The sequence below is a fragment of the Triturus cristatus genome, chromosome 4_2 (assembly GCF_964204655.1).
Source record: "Triturus cristatus chromosome 4_2, aTriCri1.1, whole genome shotgun sequence".
Classification (NCBI taxonomy): domain Eukaryota; kingdom Metazoa; phylum Chordata; class Amphibia; order Caudata; family Salamandridae; genus Triturus; species Triturus cristatus.
In genome coordinates, this window is record NC_140586.1 from 832,871,394 (window position 1) to 832,879,652 (window position 8,259).

General features: G+C 44.5%; 1 non-coding gene across 1 annotated transcript; it reads left to right on the plus strand.

The window, feature by feature from the left end:
- Positions 1 to 2,873: 2,873 nt before the first annotated feature.
- On the plus strand, positions 2,874 to 2,989 carry LOC146835192 (U5 spliceosomal RNA). Its single transcript, XR_014960934.1, has one exon. It is a non-coding gene; the product is annotated as a U5 spliceosomal RNA (small nuclear RNA).
- The last annotated feature ends 5,270 nt before the right edge of the window (positions 2,990 to 8,259 follow it).

The following is an 8,259-nucleotide window of genomic DNA, read 5'->3' on the forward strand; positions in this document are numbered from 1 at the left end:
TAATGCCATACTGTTAATTGATGTTGTTTGGCGCAAAACCATATATTTTTCAGCACATGAGTAGGAAGAAATTGAAAATACCCCCACTTCGACCCAAAGCTCTTATGGCACAAAGCAAATGAAGCAAATCATCATGACCCTCTCCAGAAGATATCTCTTGTCTCTTCCATCGATCTATCCATTCATCCTTTCACCTACCATTTACCTGCTGATGTCCACCATTTAACCTTTACATTCTGTTGTCTATTCAGTCTTTCATCCATCATTCAGTTTTTCACCATTCCGTCTGTCCACCCTTCATATACAAACCTATCCATCCATCCAACTCAAAACCTATCCATACATCCTTTCACTCATCCATCTCTTTATCCACCCTTTCGCTCATTCATCAATCCTTTCGCTCATCTATCCATCAACCCTTTCATTTCTTTATTCCATCCACCATTCTTGGGAGTTTTCGAAAGTGCTTGCTGCAGAAGTGAAGAAGTTAAGAACTGAAAACGTTTCAGCTACATAACCCGTGCATTTATCAGTGACTTTCACTTATGAGTAATTCATAACATTGGGCCAATGTCTCATTATTTCTACGTGCTTGTAAAGCCTTTTTTGCAGCTTACACGAATGTCTATGTCATATTTAGAATCTTCCAAACGTTCAGGAAATGTTGTCTCAATATTTAATGCAATCAAAATTGTTCTGCATAAGAACCGTTTCTCTACTAAATTTGTGTGAGGCACCTCTGGCCCTTATTTAACATTTACACTATCAATACAGTAATGCTGGGAAGAACGATTAACATAAGACAGACACCTCTTCCCCTCGCCGCAGTGTACCCAGCGCAGCTCACGGATGCCATGTCACACAAGGCAAGAGCAACGTTGATACCTCTGTTTGTCCTACGACAAGGACGTTTTGCCATACCAACTTATCAGTAGGCGGATAAATGCGTATCAGCATTTTCACAACAAGAATTTATATTAAATTATATAATTTTTTCCAAAATGGTTAAAGCTGCACCTGACCTTTGAGCTGCACTTGCTTTACTCTGTAAGTACACTGCAATCCAAGTGGTCTATAGAAATGGCTCACAGTTGTTCTTCTACAATAAATGTAAAACCACTGAGAATTAACTACAGAAAAAAACAAGCTCTGTTGTAGGTCCTTACAAGAGAATATCATAATTACCTTGGCATTGTTAATTCACAATTACATTTATCTGATAGCCTCATGTGAAACACGCATGTTCACTCACACCCACACACACAAACAGGGGCATGTGCATACACACTTTTTGTAAAACTGTGATGTTTAAGAAAAATGCTGGTGGAAAAATATGCTAACTATATGTTGTGTTGTTGAAATGTATACGAGGCCAGAGTACCATCAAGTGAAGGCTGTATTTTCGGTAATATACAGTGCAGAGGTATGGTTTCCGTCTGCTTGCATGAAACTTCTAAGAATAGAGAACAAGATTTGGAAAGTATCTTTGGGCCTGAGGTAGGGAGCACCATCCAATGTGGTTTCGTACTACAAACTACATTTTCTAATGATTATAAAACGTTCATTGACTTATCAGGTTCTCCATGAAAGTTGTGACTCGTTGTATCCTGCTCTTTTTGACTTCTCCCTCGGAAACCTCTGTCATCTGACACTTGTTTGCACAAATGCACAGGATAGTGACTGTGATTGACAGCACAGGGCCTGACCGGACCCTGCTCTGTCAAACACAGCGTGATGGTGAGCACCCGGGAATTATTCAAATGAGCCCTGCTGAATAGCTCAGCTGGGGCTCAGAGCGGGGGTACAGAAGTGGCGCCTTGGCTGCCAAGATACCTTCAACTCCAGCTCACCAGCACTCACAGCCAAAAAGCCTACCTTTTCATGAGTACCGGTACTCTCCTCGGCAGAAGAGAAGTGCCGGTACTCAGAGCGTTAAATCTAAGAAGTACCGGTACTCAGGACCGGTGAGTACCAGCCCATTTAAAGCACTGCATCTTTCTCATAAATGTGTCTATGTCACGGTGGCGCCATATTCTGACCCACGGTGAATAATGGCCTTTTAATTTCGAAAGGTTTCTTTCCTATTTTTTTGCAGTTTTATATAGCGCGATGCTGGCCCGAGAGCACTTAACAAGACAACCAGTCACCTTCCAGGCACGAGGAAGAGTGATTTCTTAGAATCCCCTGGGGTTGGGCGGAAGCCGTGATCCGAGTCTCGTCACCAGTTCCAAAATGTGCATCTTTTAATGCTGTTCTGTGGATGGACCCCATTCAATGCCCCTAAACAAAGCTGTGGGAAGGGGAAGGACTGATCCGGCGGTGACTGGGCCGGTCAGGCCCCTCAGACCCCCTGCTGCAGGAGCTTGTGCTGCCTGAGAGGCGAAGGGGCGATTTATCAGCCAGAGCTGCCGAGTCTGTAGAACGGGTTCGAGTCCCGGCTTCGGCTCAACAGCCTGTTACTCCTAGCAAATCATTTAAAGTTCCCGCGGGTAATTAAATATTTATTTAAAACTGCCTCTGTGTAGTGGAGGCAGACTAATGCTCGTGCATAGCACTGAAATACCTAGAAAAGCAAACGAGAGCAACGAATCGAATGTAAACCCTGTTACACTCCCGAGGGTCACGTGTGACTGAGAATTGTTGTCACGTGGGTTCAAGTAGGGCTTATTTACATACCCACAATCCCCAAAATCCGCAGTCACTTATATTCCTTCTTATGTAGTTGAAAGTAATTTTCCCACTTAGTTTGATCGAAACATGAATAAAAAAGTATTCTCTAGAACATGTTTGAAATTGTCATTTATTTTCTGCCCCACACTGAAAGTCCAAGGAGGTGTGTTTCCTCCGGTCTCTGGGACATTAATTGTTTGAACATACTCTGGTTTCTCTTCAAATCGAATAAATCTTTCGTCTTTTACTAAAGATTTCCGTGGAGAGGAACATTAAAGAGTTTCACTCAATTCTTGAAAGCTCTATCTCTGATAGAGCTACCCAATTCAGTTAAAGAAAGAATACAACTAAAAGTATATTAAAGTGCTGGGATAGCAACGCTGTGAGTAGCACTTTCTGGCGAGGGAAATATAAAAAATTACACCAATTGGAGCAACAAGAAACACTGAGGGGCAGATTTACAAGCCGCCTGCACCACCAGTAAGTCACTTTTCGTGACATACTAGTGGCACAGGGGACTCCTCCATATTTATAAGGACAGGAAAAGCCACCCTGCGTGATTTTTCCTCTCCTTGTAAATATGGCCCCTTCTCATGCAGCACTTTGCCTTGAAGGGGCGTTCCATGGTTGTTGCTGTGGGTGTTCCCACGCAACACCCATGGAACAAGACACATCTCCGGATTTACGAGCAATCGTAAATCTGGAGATGCGTCTGAATGCAACGCCACCCTAGAGGTGGCGAAGCGAGGTGCAATGAGGAGAAATGTTTTCATTTCTCCTCGGTTTTTCCACTTTCAATGCGTGCTGCATTCTACAGCATGCATTGAAAGAGGAAAAAACCTGTAGTGACTGTTTTTGTGCAGGAAGGTGACCTTTCCTGCACAAAACCAATCTCACCACGACTCAGGTATCCTTGCACCATGGTGCAACGGTGCCTGCGCCAGTGCATGGCTGCAGTTTGTGCACCAGCGCAGGGGGAAGCACAGAGATGCGACATTCTTTTAAATATGTCGCATCCCTGTGCTTTGGAGGTGCCAAAGTGTGGCGCAGCCAAAGGGCTTGCGGTGCCACGGTGCGGCACTTCCTTGTTGATCTGCTCCCTAAGATCTTAAAACAGCTGTAAAGCACTAGTGCACAACACAGATATCTTGCACTGCACAATGTTCAGCCTCTTAATTTCTTATGCGCACAGTCTATCACAGCTGCCAAGGTTTGAGATTGCTAATGTGTAACATTTCAATGGTTTCAATGTATTTATGAGTAACATTTATCTGCGAAATGTGTGACACTTAAAGTAACAGCAATGAAGACACGCTAGAAGGAAGTTCACAGGGGGCTGCGAGGCACTTGCTTAGCCTGACAAGGTGGATCAACACTGTGCAGCAGGCACAAAGTAAGTTTTAGAGGCTAGTGTGTCTAGAAATATACTGAGATTAGGACGATCATGCCTCGGGCTCTCAGTACAATATGGCTACAAAATTGAATGGTGGCGTAGCAGGCTAATGTAGACTGAAGAGCTGCAGACAGTCCAGCCCTGAGCTGTCATAGAGCTCACTTGTGTCTGCCAGCCAGACTGGAGAAGAAAACCCCCCACTCCAGGACTGGGACAAAAAACAAACCCTGGCAGTAGACTAAAAGTGCCCCCCCTTTAGCAAATCAGTCAATTAAAATTGGCCCCCATTTGCAAATGAGAGCAGTTTTGAACTTGTGAAGACACACTCTATAGATTTTTGCAATGTATAGAAGACTGCATGCATCTAAGGTTGCTACAGTTTATCTTTGTTATATTATCAGGGATATCAACAGTAAAACCTGCTGCACTAGTCCAGAAACAGCCAAAAGCAATCAGCGCACACACTGACTGGTCACATGAACTATCCTTCGGGGCCTGGCAGATGGCGTCTAAAGAAACACGCATTGGAAATGCAATAGGTCTCGCCTTTGATTAAGTTAAAGCCATTTGCTTTGCTAATGGTATTGTATAGCAAAGCAAATGGCTTTAGTTTAATGAAATGCTCGACCTATTGCATTTTTAATGCTTGTTACTTCTTGCAGCAATCTGACACAGAAGGATGGTGTGTCACTGCTGTTATCACTAGGCAAAGAGAGCTTTAGAGCTCATATCTCCTACAGGAAGGTGTGAGGAGGCTTCTGAAGCCCAACCAAAAAACAAGGGGGCAGATTTACAAGCCCCTTGCGAGACATTTACGCCGCCATTGCGTCACTTCTGTGACGCAGCGGCGGCGTAAACCATGCGCCATGTTGCGCCTTATTTACAACGTGACGCATCTAGGGAGATGCATCACGTTGTAAAGCCCTGCGCTACATTACACCTGCATCAAGTTTAATGTATGCAGGGTGGCCGTTGCGTCGGAAAAAGCCTCGGAAAAGTGACGCAGTGAAATCTACAAGATTTCACTGAGTCACTATTCCGACGCTGCTGCGTCAAAACCCTGCGTCTGCTTGAAGCAGGCGTATGGCATGACGCAGCATGTTCGGTATGGGCAGCCCCTGAGCATTGCTGGAGTTGCGTCGTGCTTTCGACACGACTCCAGCAATGCGCCGCCCTTATGCCATCAGATGCGTCACGCATCTGTTTATCCTTGCGCCATGATGCGCTGCATTGTAAATGCGGTGCATCTGTGGTGGCGCAAGGGTAAACTTGCGTGACGCATCTTTCTTGGCGCATCCCTGCTGATTTGCAGGGATGCACCAGGAAACATAAATCTGCCCCAAGGCTTTTAAAAGGCACAGGCTTAACTTAGAGTTGATATTACATACATTAATGATTCTTGCCCCATTCCACTCATGACTCAGTCAGAAAAGTCAAATACTTCACTTAAGCGATTATGCTACTCATATGTCACAAATACATCATTTTCCTCTCCACTGATATCTGACCAATAGCCTTTGAGCATTGATGAACCTCCCTCTGTTCGTGGCTCAAGGGACTAAACATGGTGTTGTCAGCGGTTCTGTAACAACCTCTTGGGCATATCAGCAAGCTGGCGATAAAAAATTATTTCCGCTTTAGCGTCCGTTTCCGGACGAAAAGCGGCGATAATTTTATCGCTTAATCAGCAAGGTCACGCTAACGCGTGATTCCTTGCATTAGCTCCCTTTCCCATAACGCCCACCTTTGCATCTCTAATGAGATGCAAAGTGGGCGTTCCGTCCCAAAATAACTGGAGAAAAACACGCTGCCATCTAAATGTTGCTGACATATGCTTGCAATGTTCAGATACAAAAAATTAATAATTGAATTTACAGAGCAGTACATATGTTTCCTGGCCGGCAGGTGTACTTAATACAAGTATATTCTAATTGGCCATAAAAAAGTAATATTGGCTTTGAATTACTCTAACCTATGCAATAACCAATCTTTGCATGAATAGCAACATACGATGTGGTGAAAAAATGAAGTGGATGTGTAATGTTAGAAACAACAAAAAACGCGCCGATGATAATAAAGTTAAAAGATGTTCAAACACGTATTGGGCAGTGTGCAGACATTACGGTGCTTAGATAGTGCATCGCCATATGGCTTCTGTCAATTATATCCCGGGAAAATACAAGGTGTTCGTGTTAACGCACCGGTGAAAAAGAGGAGTGCAAGCGGATTTAAAAGAAAACGAAAACACGATTCGCGCGTAGCAAAATGTATATTCAATAAAATAGCGTGTAAACTAACATATCGATGGTGCTCTGGAATTGAATGCAAATGCTGTGACGCGATTCAAGCCGAACGTTTGAAACTAGTCCCGGATATTCACGGGACACATTATCAACATAAAGAAAGGACTCAGCTGTCAGAACTCCTGACTCACTCGAAAGCATGAGCGCCATCTAGTGCTGTGTATAAGGGCTATAGAAGGAATATGTCGAGTGGACATATGAAAATAAAGAGTGTGCTATAAAATCGTGATATAAATGTGAAAGCTTGAAAAGCAAACATGTTAAATTCGATATAATGTATCACCATTTCAAACTCATAGAGGATAACTCCCGTGTGATTGAGTTAAATCATCGTGGTGAAATGCCCCGCTGCCTTCGAACGTGAACCAATGATTATATTTAACAAATTATGAAATTAAAATTTTACCACGGATTGTGGTAGCTGAATGTATAAACAAGCTGTCGGCGTTGGGAAAATTATAGTGCATAGCAGATAATAAGTGTGTAACGTCGCAAGTGAGAGATCCAATCCCGGTGGGCGGGGCTAAAAGGAGACAAGGCGGCAACAAGGAGGGACTAAGAAGCCTCCTTTTCAATCCCGAGCCTGCGATTTACATGCAGGATATTGCCAGCGAATGAGGAAGATGGGCGGGGCTTCAACTCCGCCTCAGAGAGCTTTGGAATCTGTATTGATTCCAAGAAGCCCTCGTAAGACGAGAGCAACGCATGCGCGCTGCTTTCGCCAGCCGAGACCTAAAAAGAAAGCTGCTGCATACCAACTCCGTGGATTTAGAAGATATAGATGCCTTCATTTAAGCTCTGGGCAAGGTTTGGTAATTCTTTGAGGGAAATAAACAGTAAAAACGTTTGCTTCGCACCAGACCTAACAGGCCCTGAAACAGCTAAAGAAAGTCAATCCACACAAGGACTTGTCACAGTGACATCCGTACTTTGGGGAGGCACTGCACTTGCAACAGGCACAGCAAAAAAAAAGAGAGCTGACAAAATCCTACACTATAAAATCTTCCTTACCAAGAAAACCTCTCCTACCCTCTTTAAATCGTGTGTCGCCTCGTGATTGCATGTGAATCAGCGCACTTAATGTAGACTTCGTTCCATGCACCCAAAAGTCTGAATAACTTTTGCAGATATGTCACCTATACAATGCATCGCTCAGTCTCAGCTGCACAGAGAGTGTTATTTGGGTGCAGAAAAGAACGATGCTCTCCTTCAGCCGTGCTATTCTAAAGCACAGACTGTTATGTCCTAGCCAAGTGGATTCTCTGCACACCACATGATCATACCCTGCCTGTCAAATGTCAAGATACGTAATTGTGCCTAACATGAGGCTTTACCAAAAATGACATTTCCATGAATTAAATGGTAAGTGAGAAAATTCTGCACATACGTCCGGCGGGCTGAGGGATTTCTGGTGCTTTAAATCATGACGGGCAAAGTTAGTTTATATGATTGTCGTTTACAGAGTTGGGTGGTGTCGGAAGCGCCTCTGCTGTGGGCCAACGAAGCTTGGTAAGTGAGGGTGTGGGCTGCGAGGGCAGCCATGTGCAAGCATCAAACAATAGGTAACATATCTCAATATTGTGGAAGCTTTCAACCGTTAACTGCAGCACACTGAGAGTAAGCGCTTAGGCCGACGTACTCATTTTTGCACCAGGGAGAGGGCGGCTGACGAAAGTAACTGCGTACACAAGCCGGCAGGCTGTCTGGGTTGCCTCTGTGCAGGTGCAGCTCGCTTGGATCAGCTACTACCTGCAGCCCTATAGGTACTGCAGTTGAGCTCTGAACGATTAACCACACCTCTGCCGGCTGCCTCAGTGATCCGCGTGTTTCAGCTGCCGTCCACGATGGCCCACTGCCATGCCTGGACCTGGCTGTGTCGGCCTCGCAGGAGCT